Raw genomic sequence first — 13182 nt, 5'->3', positions numbered from 1 at the left:
ATGGTTGTCGGATAATTTAAACTCCAAGAGATTTCGTCGTTTCCTCCCACACCACGTTTCCATTCTTACGGCCTTAATTTATGGCATATTGCTGTAGATCAGTTGCTGTAATTATGCGTGGGCAGTGGAGCCTGTTTAATGGTGCTTTGGTGGAGAAAACTCGCTTTTGGGGAGTTGGCCACGCTCTCCACGTCTACAGTATGGAGTTGGCAAACAAATCAATAAGCTTGAATACATAAACCGCTTCTAACACAGATTTGCATGGGGCATGTGGTGCTGGACTGACATGGGACTGATCCGTCATTACATGCCAGAGACCAAGAGAGTTTCACATTCAAGCCTGAGGTGAAATTAGCTCTAATTAAGAAATACGGTGGCTTGAAGGCGGCTGTTACACAGCATCTTTTGCCCGAAGTGGAAAGCTCTGACAATATTTTCACTAGACCCCCAGCAGCCAGGATATTTCTGTGCTGAACACAGTGCTTAGTGAAGGACATAAATAACTGAGAAGTGCACAATGTATCAGTTTAATTAAGTACGTCAGTGTTCATAGGAAGAGTCAGAGGTTCAGCCCTATGGACAGCTCCGCAGAGCCCTACAGCACCGCACCGTAAAGGAACTTGTGTGTTCAAAAGGATGCAAAAACAGACGCTGCCCACAAATAAAAAGACGAAAGGAAGGAACGAAGAGAAGAGGAACAAGCTTTAGCAAACAACAGATACAACAGGAGCTGAGGAAGAACAAAAAAATGAAGAAGGAGAGAAGTCAGAGAAGGCGAGAGGTTGAGCAGCATGGAGAGCTCCAAATGGCAGAGCAGTGCACTTATTTCTGAGTGCAGACAGCAAACAGACCAGACTCTGGATACCGAAATAACACTCAGGATGACAACCCAACAAGCCAACTTCAAATCCAACCACTTGGGGTTTACTTAATTGGAGCAGATGCAGAGTAACAGGAAGCTGTCGTTCAACATCCTTACTGACACCTAATCACAGCCGCAGAGGGCCGAACTCTTCTTCTTTTTCGCTCTTTCTCTGTTTGTGTGTGTGTGTGCGTGCGTGTTTGCCGAGTGAGTGAGAGCACACACCGAGACAAAGAGCATCAGACCATGGTGTGCGTTTTCTGTCCTGATAAGCGAAAGGTGCATCTGTGGTCTGCCTTGTCTGTAAGGGCCAGCTTTTTCCTTTTTCTGCAGCCTTAGGAGGACATTTCTCTGGACTGCACAGAAAAGGAACATGGACAATGTATAATAGTAATTAGCTTTTTATTATTAGCTCATCATTAATTGTTTAGTGATTCGATACTATATATCCAGCCTTTGTATAGTCTAACCAGCCGTATATGCAGGTATGGAGCTGAAAGTATGTGGACACCCCAGACATTACACCCATTTGTCCTTGTTTGTCCTTGTTGAAAAGCTCTTTAAAAACTCTCCAGTAAAACCACTGCAGCGTTGGTTAGGTTGGGGAATTTAGTTGAACAATAGACTCTTGTGCTTTTCCAGTATATGCTGTGACATTGAAATGGAACAGATATCAGACTTACAGCAAGAAAGCAAATAAGTGTATTTCCCCAAATGACATACTCCTCCTTTAAAGGACAAAAGGAACCATGGAGGACATTTAGACCCGTAGTGTTTGTTTGTATTTAATAGGGGCCGTGGCACTGGGGAGTCTTGGGCTTATTGCACTTCGCTGTCAGGCCCAAGAGCACTAAATCTGGAGCGGATGGACAGATATGGCTTTGGTAGGGATGTAAATATAGACACTGGGAGACAGTGAGAATAAGAAACTGAGACAGAAAGACAACAGGACAGGAAGAGATACCGAATGATGGAGAATGGCTTTACCGCTGGTGCTCCTGATAAGCACAAAGGGCCATCAGGCTGTTTTGCCTATTAAGGCATATGGGAGTGTATTTCTTCCCCCCAACAAACAAGGACATCTGCTCGGTCCTCTTCTCCTCTCAGGATCCTCGCCTGCTCCACAGGTGTCCGCTCTATCTGCCGGTGCAGAGAGCTGATTTAGTGGTGGCTGCTATTCACAGGCCGTTGCTGGGATATTGTTATGGTGCCCTCCTCGTGGCCTTCAACTTGACACTGAACCTCGTAATTGATTTCCTCGAGGCTGCCCATCCCTATCGCCTGACTACAGTTTGTGTGTGTGTAAACTTGTGGGTGACCCGTTGGCAGTAACCTTGGCAGGCGAGTTTTCCTCCTGTCCTCAGCTGTGTCGTAATTTCTCACAGCTCTGGTGCACGTGCTAAATTAGCGGCCGCGTACTCTTTTTTTTTTACGTGTGTACATGTGCACAATTACATTTCATGTGTGCTTGTGTGTAGAAATTCGATTTCCACTGCAAATTGCTCCTGCAGTCTGCTCTCACATTTTGATTTCATCCAAGCCGCATCATTCGTCATTCATTAACCTTGTTTTAATGGCCAACCTAATCTGTCCTTCGTCCTCCCACCAGCTGGTACATGACTGACACATGCTGAACTTACTCTTAATTAAATACAATCCAGCGTGACCCAAGGACACAGGCATGCATATGCCATGTAACAGTCAAAGCCTGAAGGTATCACAATGCAGAAAATAGTTGTACAGTAGAGTAAAGAGCATTGCTGTTTATGGATAAACTCAGTATGGGCTGTGCTAATAATGCTTTCGATGTGTAGTTTTGGTTGTGAACGTGCCAGAGAGATGTTATTCAAGTAACGATTGAGGTGCTGTTCCATTACATTGTATTATATTGCGAGGCTGGAAACAGTTTTGCCTTTCCAATTCTTCTTTTCCAAAGTCACATTCGTGCTGCATTCAGAAACCCATTCTGAAATCATGACCTTTAAATAACAGATCGCTCTCTTTAACAACCACGCCCGATTTCTCCTTCACCCGGTTTGCTGTATTCCATCTTCAATGGATTTTGTCCTTCTTCTTACCTTTGACGGATTAACAATGTTCATTTAACTTTTGCACGAAAAGGACTTAAAGCTTCAGGACTAACTTTAATAGAAGTGAAAATTCCATTGCTTCTCTGCAGAGGCATGACTCTGTTAGCTATGAAAGTGACTCAAGGAGCTTTTGTATGTGCAGGATCATTACCGGCTAGAAGCACACACACACTTATCCTGCTGCTGTCCATTAGATGGGTGGCAGGGGACGTACTGTGGTGCGCCAGGGTGCTCATGGGTAACAGTAGTTTCATCTAAAATCTCCTTTAATCTTTCTCCTTGCACTGTGTGCGTGTGTGTGTGTGGATGTTTGATAGTGTCCATCACTTAAAAAAGCAACCGGGGGTGAGAAGTTGAAGGACTCTGTAGCAACTGTGAATAATGTGGTTTACACACACACACACATACACACACAGAGGCATGTTTCCATCACTTTTGGGGACATTACATAGACTTTCATTCATTTCCTGGAGACTTACCCTAAACATAACCGTAACCAGTACTTGCCTAACCTTAACCTAAACCTAACTTTAACTCTACAATTGAATGATTTACATTATGGGGACTTGAGTTTTGTCCCCATAATGAAGGCGAGTCCCCACAATATGACTGTGCAAACAGCTTTATGTCCCCGCACGAGTAATACAGGTCCACACACACACACATGCACAGGGTCTGATAATATCTATCTGACCAACAACATAAAACTCTTCAGAGAGGAGTGTGGGTGTGTTGTGCTCGTAGGCAGTTGGAAATCAGGGTTCATCTATCTCCCTCCAGACAAACTCCTGCAAAATACCTCAGAGTTGAGGAGAGCAGTAAAGATAGTCACACATCACCGGCCTCGCTATCTCCCTCTCCCTCCCATCCCAAATGCAGCCGTGCCCCTATTTGTCCGGCCCACCTGTCTCTCAATCTGCCCCGTCTGTCTATCCGCAGACCTGCTCCTTAAACAGTACTCCACTGCCCGATGAATAAGAGATGAGGGGGATGAGTGAGGAGAGGAGAGGACGGAGGTGAGGGAGAAGTGAAGAAGTGCGGCGGAGTTCAGTCAGAGCCCTTGTGGTGATGAGGGTGTAAATGGATCTTGAGGAGCCGGTGTCACCTGTCCCAGGACCATTAATTAGTCATTTAGACTTGTAATGGAGTGAGCTGTCGCCAGACAGACACAACCGGCCAAACAAAGCCAAGTCACTCAATCAGAGGACTTAGTTGTGGCTGCTGATCACTCTGTTTGCCCAGAGTGGAAAACTATAACGCGATCAGAGGAATCACTGAGTCCATGTCATAACATAACATAAAACACATGCAGATGCGCACAGACGTGGAATATATTGTCTCTGATTTTCAGACACATTATAGTAATAATAAGAAAGAATGCAAAAGTGAGATATAGGATACAATGAAGACAACAGCAGTAAATGACAACGACTTGATATAAAAACAAAATAAAAGCATGTGTTATGGCATTTCTAAAAATAGGGTGACAACAGTAGTTGTCAAGTAAAATTGAAACATACTCAACAAAGAACAAAAAAATGAAGACAAAAGAGAACATAGCTCTCTTTTCCTTATATATAATTATGGCATATAAAATAATTTATTCAAATAATATCATAGTAAATCTAATATTCCATTAACCATCCTACTTGCCCACCAAATATCCTGCCATATAATGAAAAGTTAATATTCCATTTCGAGGCTGCAGATGAAGGATGTTTTCCAACCTTTTCGTCACTGTGATGCATAAATTCATCATTTTTCACATTACAGTCTTGACTGGGGACATGATGCATCGCGTTCATTCGTTGGTATTCCACGGCGCTCAAACTCTTATGATTTAGAATCTGAATGTGATCTGATGTGGAAATCAATAGTTCAGGGGAGTAGTGAAATCACGTTCATGCACTTTCCTCTTTAAATAGATATGTGGCTCTTTGAATTCATTACATAAGCAGGTAATTCAGCTTCACCTGCACAAGTTATATTTTTATTGATTCATATCCAAGAGGCCATTTTGCTGTCAGGTATTATGTAGGACTTTTGAGCCGTGCCTACACCATGAGGTTTTTTTTTAACGTTTTACTGACATATCTGTAAGTTTAAGAAGACTGATTATGTAATGATCACGTAACAATCAGTTGATATAAGAGTGACACAAAAGGTCTTCTGGTTTATTTCAGCTTTGGTTTGGTCAAAAAGGTTCTTCAGTTTCCCAAAGGTCCTGATGGCTTTACACAAATTACAGAATAGTGACTCCTCCAGCTGCCAGTTGGATTAATTTATATCTCTTCCTGACCCATAATGAACTTTGAGTTTCTAACGATCACGACAAACGATATGGATACTTGGCTTGCATTGTCTCTATTTAGATCAAATTACTAAAACGGTTGATATCTGATGTTCAGGTGACCACTGTTTGTCCTTCTGGCTGTCATTGACTTAGGACACCGAGGTCCCCATGGCAGTTAAGACACTCATGCTGAAGGGTGAAGTGTATCAGTGACACCTTGGAAAGTGAACCTACTGCCTGAGTGCGGGCAAGACACTGGCCTGCCGCCAGTCCTGTTAGAAGAGGTTAGTCAGTGCCAGTGGTAGGTGATCCAGTTTCAATGCCGCTATACGGTTAAAATGTTTTGGAAAAGGGAGAATTACTTCCACTTGTCTATTAGATAATTGCACTATAAATACTGTATTTCTTTCTTTGTTGAGTCCAATAACATGGTGGTCCCATGTAACAGATCAGGGTGGCCAAAATTCTTCTTCTGGAGGACCAAAATTGAAACTTAATGGTGGGCCTGGAGCAAAAGCAAACATCTAATGTATTGTATTAAGATGCAAAATGGACTGAATTCCTGTGTCACTCTGCCCGCCGCCCTGCTCAGATTATGAAAAAGGTTTAATAATTAGGGATCCTGCATTATTTAAAGATCATTTTACCTCACAAAAATAAAACATGAAACATAAACAGCTATTTGTATTGTAATGTTTTAAATTAATTCTTTTTTTTTTTTTTTTTTTTTATCTAGACCAACTCATTGGGCGGGCCTATGATAGATGGACACATTTTATGTACAGAAAACAATACAATGCTGATACTCAACTTTATGCAACCACTTTAAGAAGGCGGTGTATATACAGACCTTATATACACTTTGTTTAAATATGCAGTCGGACTGGGGTCAGAAGTGACATCAGTCAGGGACAGGGTGAGTTTCCAGAGTCCAGAGAGGTCATCAGATAATCAAGTGACAGTGTGTTGAAACCAGTGACCTAACTGTTAAATACCAATGCTGGGCTATCCAAATACAGACCGTAAATTAAAGCGGCAAATGAACAGAGCCATAGATGTTCATTGTAGCTTAGCCAGTCTGACATCACTCCTTCAGCCTCTTTCAATAAACCTTGATGCTGTCAGGCTGTCCTGAAGGGGCAAAGTAAGAGACAGTATTTATGTTTGGCAGGGCCAGGCAATCAGAGGAGTTGTACCCTCCATCCATCAGCAACTACCATAGACGGCTCATCACTTCTGCCCACAGTCAGGGTGAACTTTCCAGGGCACACCGCCGCTGTGCTGCTCTGCACCCACAGCAGCAAGATGCTGTGGAGATGGACGAGCAGCGACCAGAGCCTGGTGCTCTCGACTCTCACTTATTCAGTAATTGATGCATTTGTAGCTGCTGAGAGGTGTGAGATCTGCACGACCTGTGTGGTCGAGGAAGGTAGTTAGCACTCAGCAGACAGCGGAAGAATGTACATTTAGAGTATTTACTCCTACTTTATGCTTCTACCCCACATTTCAGAGGAAGTGTCGCACCTTTTCTTCCACTAAATTTATTTGACAGCTGTTCCAAGTTACTTTGCATTTAAACAAAAAAAATGTGATAAGCTTATAAAATCCAATGTACTGTCAAAGACTCTCAGTCTTTTGGGCTTGTGGCCCCTTACTAAAAAGCTGTGCCTTGTCACAGTTCTTGTTAGTAGCTCCACGAAAGACATTTCCTCTCGACACTTCTGAGAGGGTTTTTATTTAAATGACTGTTCAAAACCCACAGAGGTTAAAATATCCAATATTTCACCGGAATAGCAAAGAAAGTCCAGAAGCCGCTGAGCTTTTTCTTCTTTCCTGCCCCATGAGTCACCTCACGACCGCCCAGACTTATTTTGTGATCCTGTGAAGAATGACCTACCCCTACTGTAGGCTCTGTAGAACCACTGGACTAAACTACCTGCATTGTAAATAAAGTGAAGTTAAAAGTAGTTAAAGCCAAAACTAGCTCCTCCTAGACCAGCTACAGCAGTAATGCGTTACTTAGACAATGTTGCATCAGTATTAACAGTCTAAAAATGCCATATATAATCATATATCTCTCACAGGGGACTTTTACTTGAGTAGTTCGAATGAATTAAGGCTTATTACTTGTAACAGAATACTTTTACACCATTAAAGATCTGAGTAACACCACTGCCTCCAGATAATCAACTGACCAAGCTCTTTTGGACTAAAAAGGCAGACGGGAGACTCTTTGTCAGCAGGAGAGGACCAGCAGGCATTATCCCTGCTGAAGTGTCCTTGCACACGACACCAAATCCCTACCTGCTCTGCAGCTTATCCTGCACTCCTCTTACGAAGGCAGAAAGTGAAAAGGAAATTTGCCTACAAAGAGCAATAAAGGATCACATTGCACATTACAGGGAGGGACAGCTGACGAAGGAGAAGCGTGAGCGGTCATAGAGGGAAATGTCTTCATCACCATCCATCCACATTTCACCACGTTGCTGAAAATACTCGAGCCATTACGGCCGAGAACAGAGCAGGATGTTTGCAGGGAAAAGGAGGCATGGATAGATGGACAAGGAGGAGGGAGAGATTATCTTACATTTATTATGGTGGAGCTTATTAAAAAGGGGAGGTCATTATTTTTATCTGGAGAGGAGAGAGAGGGGGACCTATTCTTAGCTTTCACCCCTTTGGCTGGACAAGATAGATCTACAGTTTTATGTGAGTCTGTTTTAGAAAACCTAAGCTCGTCACCAGCTTCATCAAACACACACAAAATAAGTCCTGCTTATATTATCATTGCTTTGTCAGGTGAGTATACTTTTATGGAAGTTATGAAAAAGAAGAGTTGCAGGCCTTCTATTCTACAGTTAACATATTTAGCACCCCGGGCTGCAGAGGGGAGTGCTGACACCACAGAATATAAACGAAGTAAATAAATAAATTTCCCCAAGGGCGACTTTCTCCTGAATATTTTTTTTATTTGCTTTTTAAGGTTCGAAATATGTCACCAGGGTTATTATCCCCTGGAGTGGGATGAATAATGTCGGCAATATTCAGCGTTCATATCTGGGTACATCACAACAAGCGAGCAGGCCGTAGTGAGTGGGCAGGAGAAAGCATTCCTCCACACTGTCTGTCAACAGCAACTTTCATTACGGGAGATAATGTGAGGACAATGAAATGAACAATTATGCAAAATAAAAATGTCACTCTAGGATTTAAATGACAAGAATCAGCTCATATAAGAAAGGTCAAACCTTAGCTTCCCAAACTCTTAAACAAAGAAACTGGACTGAGAGTCTACAGCCATGCTAGCAGCTTTGTGAAGCTGCACAGTGAGGCTTTAAGCTAAATGCTAACTTCAACATGCTAACCACATACATGAGCAAAACAAGCTCACAGTGACACCAACACGCTGCTGCTAAGCAGGTGTAATCTCTGCCACGATTATCATGTTTTGCCACATTAGCATGCTAACAGTTACTAATTAGCGCTATAGGCACAAAGCACAGCAGAGGCTGATGGGAATGTCAGTTTTGCAGGTATTTGGTCGTAAAATTGAACACAGGAAGCATGAACATCTTCATTAAATGTCATGGCAATCCATCCAACAGTTGTCAAAATGATTTCAGCTGGAACTAAATTGGTCAGCTGAACTAAAGACTGCCATCCCCAAAGGCGCTACACTAGCATGGCTAAAAATGCCTGAGATTTAAGTGCCAATCAAGCCCTCACCTTGTACGGTTCAGGCTGCTTATTCATAGGTGTGTGACTGTGCTCCAGCAAGGTGAACTGTGTTAGGAGACTGATTGCCGGCGGGTGTGCCGGCCCAGCTGACCCTCATCTCGTCCAGCCGTGCACACGTCTCTCATGCACACATGCCAAATTTAGCAAGCCCCCGCCTCTGCAGCTGATATTACACCAGCCCTCAAACACATAGATCATGATTCTCATTCAGCCCACAAGCCCTTTCTCTCTCTGTCTAATCATGGTTTGGATGTTGAAACTGTTGCCTGCGAGTGCAAGCAAGAACAAATGAACGTTTCTATTTTTGCTCCAGCAGAAATTGAGACCAACCCGAGTCTTTCCAAACTTTTAAACACATCACTGTGCTTAACGTTCAGTCTTGAGTGACCATTATTTACTGTCAGCCATTTCCATAATAGTCAGTAATAACCTTGCCTGTGTGAGGGAGCGATGGGGATTTTATTTTTACATGAGCACCAGCCACATTAGCATCGTCTGCATCATGTATCAGATGTCCTCTGCTGTGGAGAGAGGGGCTGAAAGATGGAGCATCGTGGATACTGACTGAGGGAGCAAATCCACTTAAAGGCAGGCGCAGACATCGGAGAGCTTGAGGGGGTCGGAGCTCTCGCAGTGTAAAGTGAGGGGCTCATGTAACTTTTTTTTCTTTTTGTTCGATAAAGGTGAACTCGAAACCCTCCGCAGGGGTTTGCGTGGGAGGATTTGAAGAGCAGGTTGATGGATAAGTGGTGAAAGGGGGGCCAATGGGGTTTTTATTGAGTAGGTACCAAAAATAAAAGGAAATTAAGATCGTAAATAAAAATATTATATACTATTAAACTTTTTAAATATGATTAAGAGCTTAAAGGTGAGTAGTTTCAGTATGACAACAGAGCTTTTTTTTGTTTGTTTGTTTCGGGTTGTCTTTTGGGCTTTTCTGACCTGGACCTTTGCACTCTAGTGGCAGTGATTTTAAGCACTGGGCATCTGCCCTTCTGTTGGCAGATAAACTGACAGTTATGCCTGAAAACGAAACTCCACAGCAAAAGAACACAAGCCAAACAGCGAGGGTGCACTCCACTAGTTTCACACATCAGGATCAGTTTACTTATAATGAGGAGTACCTGTGAAAACACTTGTATTATGTCTCCCGAGGCTCTGGAGGAGCTTTGTGCAGTGTGACCAAAATAACCTGAGTGGTGGCATCGGTGTAATCATGGCCTTGGGCTTGGAGGGCACTAATTTTTGCTGCAAAACCTGTGTTAGACACTGGGAGCACTTGAAACATGAGGGTGTTTATCAGGTTAGGAGGGTCTAATTTAAAATGTGGTGCATTGTGGGAACAGTGGGACCCATAGTCTCTGCACTTTGAAGTTGAGAGTTAAAAGCTCTACTGCATCAGTTTTGTCCATATCTTTCAGCCATGCATGGCTCTATGGATGGTCAGTCTGTCTGTCTGTCTGTCTGCCACTTTGGTCCAGACAGATTTCTCAACTATTGGACAAACTGCCAATCAAATTTTGTACTTTGATAATCCCGCAATGAATAAATCGCCTCTCATATTTCCTCCAGCGCCACAGCACACACCATTAAGCTTGTTAACGCCGGCAATCCCTTTTCATATTTTATATTTGTTTGCTCTGTTTAACGATTTGGCTTCTTTACAGTGAAGCCTCACAGGACTGCTGGTGCAGCTGCGAACTCCACGTCTTGTTTGAATCTGTCTTTTGTGGGTCCACAAACTTAATAGCAGTGCAGTACCAAATTCGTCGTCGTTAATGATTTGGGATGGAAATCCAGACTCTTTTGACTCTGAGATATTCAACTCTTTTTGATATATGTTTTAAATATTCAGTAGTTTCTGGGTGCTGTTATTGCAGTTTGTAAGCAATGCATTGTTAAGGGTAAACAATCTATCTCATTAGACGTTTGCTGTTTTCCAAGTAGTGATAAAGGCAGCTTGTGATCAGTCTGATGATTTTACCATAAGAACAGTGAGGACTCGACAGTCAGTGTGTTGGTCTTTTCTGTCACTCTATGAGTCGAGTCCATACCTTCACACTGAAGGTCAGAGTTCATTGTTATGGCTACGGTTGTGTGTATAATTCATGCAGGGGTGGTTGTAACGCCGAACACCAGCAGTTTACACAAGACACGCTGAGCCAGGCCCGCTCAGCTGTTAGTAACTCTGCCGGCCTGTGTTACAGATATTGACGCAGGCCTTGTTACAGAATACACACGCGACAGCTTTTTGTTTGCGGTCTGGCCAGTTTTGATTGCATTATGTATAGCAAGACATCTGATAAGATCCCAGCTGCTGGAAATGGCCTCAAGTGGCACCGGACAGTCAAATGAGGAACCTGTGATCTGATACTGGAGCAGCAAGGATATGTCTGCAGTCTTACTCATGCCGGCCGTGGTTGTCTTCCTCCCCCTCCCTGCTTCACAATATTTACTTTGCTTGTGTTTTTCCTTTTGAACATGAGCTCACATTTTTCTCCCTCAGCTCCTGACTGATACAGAAGCACACAAGGCACTAGGCAGAGCGTACAAAAGCAAGCAAACAAACAGAAATATCTCAGAAAAACATGAATGAACAGTTTGTGTATGTGTGTGTCTGTGTGTGTGGTGTGGGGGGGGGGGGGGGGGGGGGGGGGGGGAGTGCAAAGACATACAACAACTGGAACCTGGCAAAGAGAGGGGCATTACTGGATTTTAACATTCAAATACTGCAGCTTTAATATCTCTCGGATTACTAATGACAACTATGTTGTCTCTTACATGAGGAGATGCTAAGCTACATTAGTGTACATCTCCCATTGTATGCTGCATCAATTCACGTCTATGTAATCAATGTTATCTCCGGCTCTACGTTTGCAGATTTTAAGCTGCATCGGTGGCTCTCCCACTGTAAGGAGACATTATCTGACACGTCATGTTTGCCTGCATTAATATACAGTCGCTCATTAGAGGATAAATGTATAAAAGAGGGATTTGAGAGGATAGTATTTCCATACTCTTTCAAGTTCACTGGAATGTAAAACTGCTTTGTTTGCTGGGAGGATATAGACTGTACACCAGCATGATTCAGTTCTCTGAGAAAGTGTTTGTTATATATATAATACAACCTGGAGTTACTCTGACCTTATAGTATATCATCCCGAGGTATGTCTTGTATAGTTTGTATAGGTTTGTTTGGTTTAGTTGCAGCCCTACATTGACAGAGCATCGTCTCACTGGAATAATCCCCGTAATAATGTCTTATTCTTTTGACTCAAAGTTGACCCCAGCTAAGTTCGAGTGATTCACGAATGACCTGCAGTAACCTCGTCCTGGAAATAATCAGCGGGAACCTGCCCCGTGGAGCCTTTTGCGTTCCCACTTACGCGACTCCTCAGCTGATTCCACCAGCTGCCTCTCTGAGTTTTTTGACTTGACCTTGACTCCCTGTAAGTACGTATCCACGTCTGTCGGATTGGCTGCCCTCCAGATACTGGTGATGTCTAACTGGCAGACGCTTCAGGAGTTCCAGCTGCGATCATGATTTTATTGTCTTTGCTTAACCGGAGCGGGCCCTCATGTCTGGAAACCAATGAGCCTCTACAGCAGAGCTCACAGTGACTGGACCTCTTATTTTCCAGCCGTTTATGTTGCACATCAGGAATTAGTCCTCGTCCAACAGTGACTGACTGATTACAAGCTGAGATAGGAGGAAAAAACTAAAAACCTTAAAACATTAATAGGTTCATAAAGACTTTTAGGTTGAATGTATAAGGTCTTGGAGGACATGGTGGGTACTGTAAGTTCAAGAGCCAGAGCAGCATCTTGCTTTCTGCCCATTGAAGCATGAAATTGAATTTGTCTGTGGATAACTGCTGCCACCTAAAGGTCAGAGGGCTACCTATTTATGTATATGGTAGCCGAGGGTATTTGCAGATTGTATAGATTGATCAGCTCGATGGAGTGTAAACCATTTCTTAAACACAGCCATGAAAAAGGCACACAATTACTTCAGTCTCATTTAGAGAAGTACATGTAACCTGGAAGTAGCTGGTGGATAAGTTGCCTCACACTGCAAGAGTACCACTGAAGCATGAAATTGAAATTACTGATGGATACATTCTGACACCAACAGGTCAGAGAGCCATAATCAACTGCATGTACACCTGTGGCCATTTGGTAGCGGTGCAGACTTGCAT

Source organism: Chaetodon trifascialis, chromosome 16 (assembly GCF_039877785.1).
Source record: "Chaetodon trifascialis isolate fChaTrf1 chromosome 16, fChaTrf1.hap1, whole genome shotgun sequence".
In the NCBI taxonomy this organism is placed as follows: domain Eukaryota; kingdom Metazoa; phylum Chordata; class Actinopteri; order Chaetodontiformes; family Chaetodontidae; genus Chaetodon; species Chaetodon trifascialis.
This window is presented reverse-complemented; position numbering follows the sequence as displayed.